The sequence below is a fragment of the Rhinolophus sinicus genome, chromosome X (genome assembly GCF_036562045.2).
Source record: "Rhinolophus sinicus isolate RSC01 chromosome X, ASM3656204v1, whole genome shotgun sequence".
NCBI lineage: Eukaryota > Metazoa > Chordata > Mammalia > Chiroptera > Rhinolophidae > Rhinolophus > Rhinolophus sinicus.
In genome coordinates, this window is record NC_133768.1 from 80,783,954 (window position 1) to 80,798,580 (window position 14,627).

Genomic DNA, 14,627 nt, shown 5'->3' on the forward strand with positions numbered 1-14,627 from the left:
AATAATTGCAGTTCTGAGAACTGTGGTCCGCAGCCATGGACTTGCAGTACAACTAGTTCTGGCGAAGGAGAGGGAGCCTTGGGTGCAGAACTAGCTGTGCTGGTGGTTGCCGCCATTGCTTTGGGCCACCTCTCACAACACAACCCGCTCCTGTCCCCACCTATCTGGGGGGATCCCTGGAGGAGTAAAAAGAGCTGCTGAAACACACAGGCTCCAAATGCGGTGCAGGAAGAGATTTGAACATCAGAAAGAAGATCTCCACATCTCCCCACAGAGGCGGTGCCCTATGATTCAGGTAAACTGTTAACAGAGGAGAAGCCCGCCCTCTAGGGAATTCCCCCATTGTATGAGAAGCTGGAACAGTACAGAGAAAATATAACAATACAGAGTGAGAGAGAATAAAAGGCTACAGTCGGAGGGAAAATAAAATATTCTACCAACACCACAAGAAAACAAAGGAAAGACCCCTTTCTATCAACCTGCTGCAGAACCCACTCCTGCAGATGCCTAGGAAGAGAAATAATAATTCATCAATTACCATGAATAATCAAGGTAACAAGACAGCTCAGAAAAAAATTAAAAGTCACCAGAAAATGAACTTAAAGACATGTTCAATGACAGAAAATTCAAGATTGCAGTTCTGAAAATCTGGACAAGATGCAAGAAAACACAATCAGGAATATTAATGAATTCAGAAACACAATCAAAGAACAAAATGAATATTTTCTCAAAGAGATTGAAACTTTAAAAAAGAAACAAATAAAATTTCTGGAGATTAAGAACTCAATAAAAGAAATGAAGAATGAAATAACCAGCTTAGGTAGTAGACTTGACACCACGGAGCAAAGAATCAGTGATATAGAAGATAGAAAACTGGAAATGACACAGATTGAAGAAGAGAGAGACTTCAGAGTAAAAAGAAATGAAAGAAACCTTCAAGAACTTTCTGACTCTATCAGAAAAAGCAATATAAGAATAATGGGCATAGCAGAAGGAGAAGAAAGGGAGAAGGGAACAGAGAGTATAGTCAAACAAATAGTCAGTGATAACGTCACAAAATTGTGGAAAGAAATGGATCCTTGAATCCAAGAAGCAAAGAGAACACCTAATTACCTCAATCCAAACCGGCCTTCTCCGAGGCACATTGTATTGAAGCTGTCAAAAATTATTCACAAAGGTAAAAAAAATTAAAGTATAGAGGAATGGCGGCAGTGAGGTTGTCTTCTTCAGTTTTCCTCCAGAACTTACCACAAATTGAATATCTATTACCCATCAAAGGACTCTCTGCTCATCACACAGAACAGCCAAGAGACTCGTAGGATTACATGAAGGTGGGCAAATTGGGCGAGCAGGGGAAGAGGGAAGGGAGCAGAGTGGAGACTAGGCCAGCATCTGCTGCTGTGAAGATGCAGGGGGTCTCAGGACAGAACAGAGACCACAAGAGCCAAGAGGTGGGCTCTTTCCTAGCATTCCACAGCTGATCTCTCCTGCCGAAGAGAGCAGCATATCCACCTTTTTAGGCAGTAACCTCAGATGAGACCTCCAGCTGGGCCCTAGGTCAGACAAAGGACATAAAATCCACACCTGGGCCCCTCCCCCCACTTTCCCAATCCTAGCCCCGCCCTTCCAGAGACTCAAGCTGGCCCCTGAACTGAGGAGTAGTGTCAGATTACAGAGGAGCCCTAGGGCTCAGGCTCTGGGAAGAAGAAGCTTGTAGCTCTGACCCAGGGAAGATGCTGGGAAGAGTGTGATATTGCTGGGCTGAGAGAGAGAAGACTCCTACATCCCCAGCCCCCAAATTTTCTGTCCTGTGGGTAGAGTGTGACAGGGCTGGGCTGGAAGAGAGAAGACTCCTCCATCCCCAGCCCCCTCCTTTTCAGCCTACCTAGGGAAGGGCAATAACAACAGCTGAGACATTCCCAGGGATCAGCAGTAGGAGGCAGACACAGCTCTGGACTATCAGCAGCTCAGAAATCTCCTGCCCTCCACACACACACACACACACACACACACACACACACACACAGGGAAGAAATGCCCTAAGACTCAGGAGATCTGGGCACAGGGCTGGTTGTGTTACTCTCTGTGCACATATGTGCAGGCAAGAGCAGAAACTGCATTGATTTTGTAAAAACTACCATCCAGACCCGATAGCCCCACTCATCTAGAACTGCAGTCCTAGGGTCACTCTGGGCACTAGGTGACCGGCTCTACCTGCACAATACGCAGAAGACTCTTTGGTACAGCAGAGGACAACCTGGAGATTATTTGGCGGGCTTAAGCCAAGACTGGTGCTGCTTTTTTTGTTTTGCTTTGCTTTTCTATTTTTGAAATTTTGCATATGTTGAGTGTGGGTTATTCGTTGTTTTTACACGTGAGTATACTTGGTTTTTTGTGTTTTTTTGTTTTTTGCTGTTGTTGTGCTTGGTGATTTCCTTTGTTCTGAAATTGCTCAACACCAGGGCCCAGTTCAAGAGGCACAAGATTCAACACACCCAGAGGCCAACACCAGACCAAACCAGAGTATTACCGGGTTTGACCTACAAGTGACACACCCAGAGGAAATTCTCTACAGGCACAAGTGCCCCTAGGGCCCAAGCCTCATTTAAGTGGTCACCCCTAACGCAGCAGAATATCAACTGTGGGCAGAGCCAAGTCTCACAACTAGTCACCCTAGGAGTCAATCCTACCTACTGACAAGCCAAAAGCAATTAAAGATCAACTTTAATAGGACAATATACACAACAAAAGAGTCACCTTTGGAGCACAGGCACAGGAGAAGAAGGAAGTGGTGCAAGTGAAATATAAAGGACACAGACTACATAAGATCACCCAGCAAAAACCAAGAACCATAGGGGATCTACCTAATACATCAAAGCAAACACAGGGAGTCAGCCAGAATGGGGAAACAAAGAAACATTTCCCAAATAAAAGAACAGTAAAACCTCCAGAATTGGAACCAAATGAAATAGAGGTAACCAATGTATCAGAGACAGAGCGCAAAACACTGATGATAAGAATGTTTAAGGAGACTTCCGGAAAAATGGCGGCGTGAGGTGAGCCTCTGTAAAGCTCCCCTGGAATTTACAACGAATCGAACAACAAAAACTCCACAAAGGACTCCCTGCACAGCACACAGGCAACACGAAGAGGCCCACTACTGACTGAAATCACCTACAGGTGGGAGATTTGCGCGAGTGGAGGGAGGAGGAAAGGGAGAAGTGCGCGGAGACAGAGACGCGCGGGCGGAGGACGCAGACCTAGCTCAGTGCTCCGAGCTCGCTGCTTCCCGGAACTACCGCAGCTGCGGGAGAGGGAAGAACTCGGACTGCTAGGGCTCCGCCAGGGCTCCACAGGGCTGAGGGGACAGCATATAACACGGCTGAACCCAACGCTCACGGCAGAGACCTCGGAGAAAAGACTGAGGAAAAAGGCTGAAAACGGTGGTTTAAGCCCGCACTGCCGAGCAGAGAACAGCCTTAGGCACTGAGACTAGCCGCCCCCTCCCTCCCCTCCCAGAGCTCGCCCCGCCCCCACCTGCCCGGTGCTAGAAGCGAAACAGTAGCAGTGTCAGATCAAAACAACAGAAAATTTGCTGTTTTGAGAACTGTGGACTGCAAACACAATTCACAGCCCAACTAGTTCCAGCAAAGGGAGAGAGCTGTGGAAGCAGGACCGGCTGTGGTGGTGGTTGCCGCCATTGCTCTGGGCCACCTCTCACAACTCACCCCGCCCCTGACCCCACCTATCTGGGCGGATCCCTGCAGGAGTAAACAGAACTGCTGAAACCTACGGGCTCTGAATCAGGAGCTGGAAGAGCTTTGGAACATCAAAAGCTCTCTGCATACCCACCGGGACACTGCGCCCTGTGACCTAGACAGACTATTAACAGAGGAGAAGCCCGTCTCCCAGGGAATCCCCCATTGTGTGAGAAGTTGGAATAGTGCAGAGAAAACATAGCACTACTGTGTGGGAGAAGAAAATAAGTTGCAGTTGGAGAAATAATAAAACATTCTACCAACAAGTACTGGCAAACAAAAGAAAGACCGCTTTCTATCAACCTGTTGCAGAAGTCACTCCTGTAGATGTCTAGGAAGAGAAATAGTAAACCAGTAATCGCCATGAATAACCAAGGCAACAAGATAGCTCAGAAAGAAAGTGAAAAATCTCCAGAGAAGGCACTTAAAGATACAGAAATATGTGACTTAAATGACAGAGAATTCAAGATTGCAGTTCTGAAAAAACTCAACGAGATACAAGAAAACACAGATAGGCAGTTAAAGGAACTCAGAAACTCAATCAAAGAACAGCATGAGCATTTTACGAAAGAGATTGAAATCTTAAAAAAGAACCAAAGAGAATTTCTGGAGATTAAGAACTCAATAGAATAAATTAAGAATGAAATAACCAGCTTAGGTAGTAGAGTTGACCAGATGGAGGTCAAATCAGTGACATCGAAGATAGAAACCTGGAAATGACACAGAGAGAAGAAGAAAGAGACTTGAGACTTAAAAGAAATGAAAGAACTCTACAAGAACTTTCTGACTCCATCAGAAAGAGCAATATAAGAATAATGGGCATACCAGAAGGAGAAGAAAGAGAGAAGGGAACAGAGAATATATTCAAACAAATTGTCGATGAGAACTTCCCAAATTTGTGGACAGAACTGGACCCTCGAATCCAAGAAGCAAATAGAACACCTAGTTACCTCAATCCCAACAGACCTTCTCCAAGGCACATTGTATTGAAGCTGTCTAAAATCAGCGACAAAGAAAGAATCCTCAAGGCAGCCAGGGAAAAGAAGACGGTAACTTACAAAGGAAAGCCCATTAGATTATCATCAGATTTTTCAGCAGAAACTCTACAAGCCAGGAGGAGTGGAACCAAATATTCAAACTATTGAAAGAGAGAAATCATGAGCCAAGAATAATATATCCAGCAAAGATATCCTTTAGATATGAAGGAGGAATAAAGACCTTTCCAGACATACAGAAGCTGAGGGAATTTTCTAATACACGACCTGCACTACAAGAAATACTAAAGGAGGCTATTCGACCACCATCAACAGGGACAATTTGTGGCAACCAAAACTCAAAAAGGGGAGAGTAAAGGCCTGAACGGAATATGGGAATGGAGAAAGTAAGCGTGCTGAAGAAAATGGAATACTCTAAATATCAAACTTTCTTTTACATAAACTTAAGGGTAACCACTCAAAAAAAATCCAGAATTGAAATATATACTGAAATAAAAGAAGAAACAGAGGAAACATCATAGAATACCACCACACAGAAATAATAGACAACAACAAAAGGCAAAGAAACAATGGAGACACAGCCTTACCAGAAAACTAAAGATAGAATGACAGGAAATCCTCACATATCAATAATCACCCTAAATGTAAATGGACTGAACTCACCAATAAAAAGGCACAGAGTAGCAGATTGGATCAAAAAACTAAACCCAACCATATGCTGTCTCCAAGAGACACATCTCAGCTACAAGGACAAGCATAGACTCAAAGTGAAAGGGTGGAAATTGACACTCCAAGCAAATGGTACCCAGAGAAAATCAGGTGTAGCCATAATGATATCAGATGAAACAGACTTCAAGGTGAAAAAGATAACAAGAGACAAAGATGGACATTTCATAATGGTGAAGGGGACTGTACAACAAGAAGACATAACAGTCATCAATATTTATGCCCCCAATCAGGGAGCACCGAAATACACCAAGCAACTACTAACAGAACTGAAGGGAGAAATTGACCAAAACACAATTATACTAGGGGACTTAAATACATCATTGACAGCTATGGATAGATCATCCAAACAGAAAATAAATAACGAAATAGTAGCCCTAAATGACACATTAGATGAAATGGACATAATTGACATTTATAGAGCACTTCATCCTAAAACATCAGATTACACATTATTTTCTAGTGTACATGGAACATTCTCAAGGATAGACCATATATTGTGACATAATATCAATCTCAACAAATTTAAGAAGATTAAAATAATACCATGTATATTCTCTGATCACAACGCTTTGAAATTGGATATCAATTGTAAAAAGAAAGTGGGAAAAAAAAACAAATACATGGAGATTAAACAACATAGTTTTAAATAAGGACTGGGTCAAAGAAGAAATTAGAGGAGAGATCAAAAGATACATAGAAACAAATGACAATGAAAATACATCCTACCAAAATTTTGGGGATACAGCGAAAGCAGTTTTAAGAGGGAAATTTATCTCATTACAGGCCTATCTCAAGAAACAAGAAAACTCCCAAATAAATAACCTCATGTTACACCTTAAAGAACTAGAAAAAGAAGAACAAGTAAAACCCAAGGTCAGCAGAAGAAAGGAAATAATAAAAATTAGAGCAGAACTAAATGAAATAGAGAACAAAAAGACAATAGAAAAAATTAATGTGACAAAGAGCTGGTTCTTTGAAAAGATTAACAAAATTGACAAACCCTTGGCTAGACTTACTAAAAAAAATACACTGATTAACAAAATCAGAAATGAAAAAGGGGAAGTTATCACGGACACCACAGAAATACAAAGGATCATCCAAGAATACTATGAAGGACTATATGCCACCAAATTCAACAACCTAGAAGAAATGGACAAGTTCTTAGAAACATATAGCCTTCCAAGGCTGAACCATGAAGAACTGGAAAATCTTAACAGACCGATCACCAGTAACAAAATTGAATCAGTCATCCAAAACCTTCCCAAAAGCAAAAGTCCGGGACCAGATGGCTTCACTAGTGAATTCTACCAAACCTTCAAAGAGGATCTAATACAAATTCTGCACAACTCTTCCAAAAAATTGAAGAAGAGACAGTACTCCCTAACTCATTTTATGAGGCCAACATTACCCTGATACCAAAACCTGGTAAGGACAGCACAAAAAAAGAAAACTACAGACCAATATCTCTAATGAATACCGATGCAAAAATCCTAAATAAAATTCTAGCAAATCGAATACAACAATGCATTAAAAAGATTATTCATCACGACCAAGTGGGGTTCATCCCAGGGCACAAGGATGGTTCAACATCAAATCCATCAATGTGATACATCACATAAACAAAATAAAGGACAAAAATCATATGATTATATCAATTGATGCAGAAAAAGCATTTGACAAGATACAACATCCATTTATGATTAAAACACTTAATAAAATGGGTATAGAAGGAAAATACCTTAACATAATAAAGGCCATATATGACAAGCCCTCTGCTAATCTCATAATTAATGGAGAAAACCTGAAGCCCTTTGCTCTACGTTCAGGAACACGACAGGGATGTCCCCTATCACCTCTGCTTTTCAACACAGTGTTGGAAGTCCTCGCCAGAGCAATCAGGAAAGAGAAATAAATAAAAGGCATCCAAATTGGGAATGAAGACGTTAAATTGTCACTCTTTGCAGATGATATGATGCTATATATAGAAAACGCTAAAGACTCCACCAAAAAGCTATTAGAAACAATCAACGAATACAGTAAAGTTGCTGGCTACAAAATCAACGTAGAAAAGTCCATCTCATTTCTATATACTAACAACGAAATCTCAGAAAAAGCAATAAAAAAATTCCTTTTACAATATCAACAAAAAGAATAAATACTTAGGAATAAACTTAACCAAGGATGTGAAAGATTTATATGCTTAAAACATAAGACAGGGCTGGCCCGGTGGCTCAGGCAGTTAGAGCTCCGTGCTCCTAACTCCGAAGACTGCCGGTTCGATTCCCACATGGGCCAGTGGGCTCTCAACCACAAGGTTGCCAGTTTAATTCCTCGAGTCCCGCAAGGGATGGTGGGCTCTGATCCCTGCAGCTAATATTGAACATGGCAACTTGAGCTGAGCTGCCTCCAAGATGGCTCAATTGTTGGTTGGATTGCGGGCTCTCAACCACAAGGTTGCCAGTTCAATTCCTCGAGTCCCGCAAGGGATGGTGGGCAGCGCCCCCTGCAAATAAAATTGAACACAGCACCTTGAGCTGAGCTGCCTCCCAGATGGCTCAGTTGGTTGGAGAGCATCCTCTCAACCACAAGGTTGCCGGTTCGACTCCCGCAAGGGGTGGTGGGCTGTGCCCCCTGCAACTAGCATTGGCAACCGGAACAGGAGCTGAGCTGCGCCCTCCACAACTAAGACTGAAAGGACAACAACTTGAAGCTGAATGGCACCCTCCACAACTAAGATTGAAAGGACAACAACTTGACTTGGAAAAAAGTCCTGGAAGTACACACTGTTCACCAATAAAGTCCTGTTCCCTTTCCCCAATTAAAAAAGAAAGAAAGTTTCCATAGAAGCTTTACATATACTCTCCTATATTTGACAGTTTAGGAAAAAATAGTCAACCACAATAAAGACTTATTAAAAAAAAATACATAAGACATTTTTGAATGAAATTTTAGAAGACACAAAGAAATGGGAAGACATTCCGTCTTCATGGATTGGAAGAATCAACATAGTTAAAATGGCCATGTTACCTAAAGCAATATACTGATATGATGCAATCCCCATCAAAATTCCAAGGGCATTAAAAAAAAAAAAAAAACAGAACAAAAAAATCATCAGATTTGTATGGTTCTATCAGAACCCAAATAGCCAAATCTATCAGAACCCAAATAGCCAAATCAATCCTAAGAAAAAAGAAGTGTTGGCGATTTCACACTCCATGATTTCAGCTAGTACTACACGGCAACAATAACAAAACAGTATGATATTGGCAGGAAAACAGACATACAGATGAATGGAATATAATTGAGAACCCAGAAATAAACCCACATATATATGGACAATTTTTGACAAAGAAGCCAAAAACATGCAATGGACAAAAGACAGCCTCTTCAATAATGGTGCTGGGAGAAATGGAAAGCAGTGTGCAAAAGAATGAAACTACCCTCTGGTAACCACTAAACTATTGTCTGTGTCTATGAGTTTTTGTTTCTTATTTGTTTGTCTTGTTCTTTTGTTGTTTTTGATATATACACACACACACACACACACACACACACACACACACACACACACACACATATATAATATATCAGTGAAATCATGAGGGTAAGGGGAATCAAATATCTGGTGATGGAAGGAGAACTGACTCTGGGTGGTGAACACACAATGGGATTTATAGCTGATGTAATACAGAATTGTACACCTGAAATCTATGTAATTTTACTAACAATTGTCACACCAATAAATTTAAAAAATAAATTAGAAAAAAGGAATGAAACTAGACTCCTGTCTGTCACCGTGTACCAAAATTAACTCAAAGTGGATCAAAGACCAGAAAAATAAGAGCTTAAACAATAAAATGCGTAGAAAAAAAACATAGGTACTGAACTTATAGACCTTGGGTTCAAAGAGCATTTATGAATTTGATCCCAAAGGCAAGGGAATTAAAAGCTAAAATAAATCAATGGGACTATATCAAACTAAAATCTTCTGCACAGTGAAAGAAACCATTGACAGAATAAAGAGGGCACCAACTGAATGAGGGAAGATTTTTGCAAACAATGCCCTCCAATAGGGGTCTAATATCCATAATATATAAGGAACTCATCCAACTCAACAACAACAAAAACAATCCAATAAAAAAATGGGCAGAGGACCTGAATAGACATTTCTCCAAATAAGACATACAAATGGCCTATAGACATATGAAGAAATGCTCCACATCACTAATCATAGTTGAAATGTAAATAAAAACCCCAATGAAATATCACCTCACACCAGTTAGAATGACTATCATCAACAAGACAAATAATAACAAGTGTTGGAGAGGCTGTGGAGAAAAAGGAACCCTCATACAGTGTTGCTAGGAATTCAGATTGGTGTTGTCGCTATGGAAGACAGTGTGGAGGTTCCTCAAAAAATAAGAATAGAGTAACATATGACCCAGCAATCCTTCTCCTGGGTATCTACCCAAAAAAATCTGAAAACATTTATCCTAAAGACATATGTGCTCCAATGTTCATTGCAGCTTTTTTTTTTTTTTTTACAGTGGCCAAGACATGAAAACAACCAAAGTGTCCTTTGATAGATAGTGGGTAAAGAAGAAGTGGTGTATGTATATACAATGGAATACTATTCAGCCATAAGAAAAGACGAACCAGTGCCATTTGCGATAACATGGATGGATCTTGAGATTATCATGCTGAGCAAAATATGTCAGATAGAAAAAGTCGAGAACCATATGATTTTTTTTAAATTTTATTTTATTAAATTTATTGGGGTGACAGTTGTTAGTAAAATTACATAGATTTCAGGTGTACAATTCTGTATTACATCATCTATAAATCCCATTGTGTGTTCATCACCCAGAGTCAGTTCTCCTTCCATCACCATATATTCAATCCCCCTTTCCCTCATCTCCCACCCCCCACCCCCCGCCCCCGTTACCCTCTGGCAACCACTAAACTATTGTCTGTGTTTATGAGTTTCTGTTTCTCATTTGTTTGTCTTGTTCTTTTGTTGTTTTTGGTTTATATACCACATATCAGTGAAATCATATGGTTCTCTGCTTTTTCTGTCTGACTTGTTTCGCTCAGCATTACTCTCTCAAGATCCATCCATGTTGTCACAAATGTTCCTATATCATCTTTTCTTACTGCCGAATAGTATTCCATTGTGTATATATACCACAACTTCTTTATCCATTCATCTATCGAAGCACATTTTGGTTGTTTCCATGTCTTGGCCACCGTAAACAAAGCTGCAATGAACATTGGAGCACACGTGTCTTTATCTCTAAATGTTTTCAGATTTTTTGGGTAGATGCCCAGGAGAGGGATTGCTGGGTCAAAACAGCATGGTATTGGCAGAAAAACAGACACATAGACCAATGGAATAGAATTGAGAACCCAGAAATAAAACCACATAAATATGGACAGATAATTTTTGACAAAGAAGCTAAAAACATACAATGGAGCAAAGACAGCCTCTTCAATAAATGGTGCTGGGAGAATTGGATTGCCACGTGCAAAAGAATGAAACTGGACTGCTATTTGTCACCATGTACCAAAGTTAATTCAAAATGGATCAAAGACTTAAGCATAAGACCTGACACAATAACCTGCATAGAAGAAAACATAGGTACTAAACTTATGGACCTTGGGTTCAAAGAGCATTTTATGAACTTGACTCCAGGGAACCATGTGATTTCACTGACATGTGGTATATAAAACTGAAAACAACAAACGAACAAGAGAAGCAAATGAAGACACAATAACTCATAGACACAGACAATATTTTAGTGTTTACCAGAGTTTAAGGGGGGAGTAGGGTGATAGATGAGGGTAAAGAATATCAAGTATATAGTGATCGAAAGAGAACTGACTCTGAGTGGTGAACACATTATGTGATATATAGATGATAAATTACAGAATTGTACACCTGAAATCTACGTAACTTTACTAACAATTGTCACCCCAATAAACTTTAGTTAAAAAACAATCACCTGAGTACAGTATTTCATAAACTTCCATATTGTCATTTTCTTAATAGAAGGACTAAGCATTTTCTATAGCTCACATATAACATCTACCACACCGTGGGCATATAACAAAGGTTAAATACTATGATTATTAGCAATATAAAAATTAAAGATGTGATGACAGATACACCTAAAAATAGAACACTGTTGAATTAACATAGTAAATTACTAGAACCTTATTAATTTTAAAATGACAGATAAGAAAATTTTTGAATAGGAAATTAATTTTTATGAAGAGCATGGCATTATCATAAAAAAATTCATTGTAGATTATAAGGATTATGGAAACAAAGTCTAAAATAATAGTTAACAATACAAGCAGATCAACAATGATGGAATAAATTTTTGGAGAAATACAAGATTATTCAGTGATGGTTCATTTCAATCCACTTCTCAGCCAGTATTCTTAAAAGTACTTCAGCTAGCATATCCCCAAACATTTAGCCTAGACTGATTTACAGTAATGGATATTGTGTAGTAACAACATATAATACAATTCATGTATACATTAGAATACATTACATTTTGAAAATATGAGGTTTAAAGCTATTTTTTGAAAAAATCAATAAGTAGAAAGAATTTAATTTCATCTGAGTATATAACCTGGCCAGAATTCCAAACAATTATTATGAAGTTAATCCAAATAATTATATTACCATTTTGAAGGATAGAGAAGGAAAAAAGAACAAACTTTCTCAATCACTTATGAGAACCAATAAAATTGATTTGAAAATAATCAAGTGCACATTTAAGTTTCCTTAATATAAATTATGCTATTATAATCAAATAACTTTCATGGTCATCCTAAAGGCAGTTCCAAGAATCATAATTTTCAAAGTTGTCATTTTCATTAATGTACTGGTACTCACTGCGGCTATATTAAATTTAAATTGAATGAAACTTAAAATACCTTAAATTTAATTTAAGTACCCTAAATTAAAATTAAAATTATACCTGATGCATTCCAATATTCTCATTAACATAATTTGATATTTTAATGACAGGTTTCATCAGAAATTTGTGATGTTATTTTGTTGAAGATCAGTACCTTATACAAATAAATTCCCATTTAGAAATAAAAATCCACATAGCAAAAGCAAATCTGTTTCTGTCGTCTCATGGGAAATGCAAAGACTAAGTAAGTAGTTAGCTGGCAAATTTTGCGGGACTCCTCAGAAATTCAATGCACCAAATTCTCCTTGGTGCTATGCAGTTTGTTAAAATGACAAACTGTATAAATGACATCAAGTACCTCCAATGTAAAATGACATCAAGTACCTCCAATGCAGAGAGAGAACCCATGTCCACAGAAAAAGACTGGGAAGAAATTAAACAAACTACTTTGGAGGGCAGAGGATATCTCCTCTGGAGCCTCATTTCAGAGGTGAGAACATCCCAGGACATAGAGAAGGGACTTTTTGGTAAGAAGAACAAAGAGATGATTAAAAAACAAAAACCTTTCTCTCAGTCTTTGTCTCTCTTCACATTCTAATTGCCATTGAGGTGAATACTGATGGTGTGTCCAGCTTGGGGAATCCAATTACCTTATTCCTTTGCACTTTGAATGGATTTACCTTATTGGGTGCAATATTAGATATTACAAAGGTCTTTGGGGGTGGGAAATTAATTGGTTTGAACCCTGGCTGGGTGTCTTCTTCGACTACAGAGTCCCTAATGGCAGATGGGCAAGAAAGCAGTGGTGAAAGCTATCGGCAAATATATTATTTAATAACCAGCACAGTCTGGGTACCAACTAATTAGAATAGATGCTCAGCCATAAACAACGGTATCTGGGTACTACTTGCTAAATATCAGCCTTGGCAATAAGCAAGCCAAGCTTGGTTTGGTGGGGAGGAAAATAATTTGATTTATTGTAAAATTATCCATACAATTTTCTCTCCAATTGGCATTGAACCTCTTCAAAGGCAAATATATATATATATATATATATATATATATATATATATATATATATATATATATAAATAGATGTTTCTTAAATTTTTATGGATACTGTGTTTCCCTGAAAATAAGAACTAGCCAGACAACCAGCTTTTTTTTTTTTTTTTGAGAATGATAGCATTTTAATAAAGCTCAAGAAAAAAAACCACACACAACAAAATATTTATTTGGGTTACATACATATAAAAACTGCCCCCCAAAAGGATGGAATTGATAAACATAAATTTCAGGATAGTGGTTACCATTTACTGGAGTCAAGAGAAAGAACACCCATATATGCAAAAGTATTGCTGATGTTCTATCTAGTTCTAAATTTGACTGTAGAGTCATGAATGTTCATTATTATTTTGCTTCAGAACTTGTATATGTTACATACAGAGGGTGCCAAAAAATGTATACACATTTTAACAGAAAAAAAAACTGTGTTAATTGTAATACTCAATATATACCGATAATAAAAGATGAATACAAGTCACATCTGATATCTGCAATTACAAGAGGTGCTCAAAGTGGTTACCATCAGTGTCCAGACACTTCTGATTACAGCAAACTACTGCCAGACAACCAGCTTTAATGCGTCTTTCAGAGCAAAAATTAATATAAGACCTGGTCTTACTTTACTATAATAGAAGACTGGGTCTATCATATCATATCATCATATCATATCATATCATATCATATCATATCATATCATATCATATCATATCATATCATATCATATCATATCATATCATATCATATCATATCATATCATATCATATCATATCATATCATATCATATCATATCATATCATATCATATCATATCATATCATATCATATCATATCATATCATATCATATCATATATCATATCATATCATATCATATCATATATCATATCATATCATATCATATCATATCATATCATATCATATCATATCATATCATATCATATCATATCATATCATATCATATCATATCATATCATATCATATCATATCATATCATATCATATCATATCATATCATATCATATCATATCATATCATATCATATCATATCATATCATATCATATCATATCATATCATATCATATCATATCATATCATATCATATCATATCATATCATATCATATCATATCATATCATATCATATCATATCATAT

The 14,627-nt window shown here is 38.1% G+C and overlaps 1 protein-coding gene across 5 annotated transcripts in view; it reads right to left on the minus strand.

Moving 5' to 3' along the window:
* KLHL13 (kelch like family member 13) overlaps positions 1-14,627 on the minus strand; it is a 283,984-nt gene that overhangs the window by 35,974 nt on the left and 233,383 nt on the right. The window lies entirely within an intron of this gene.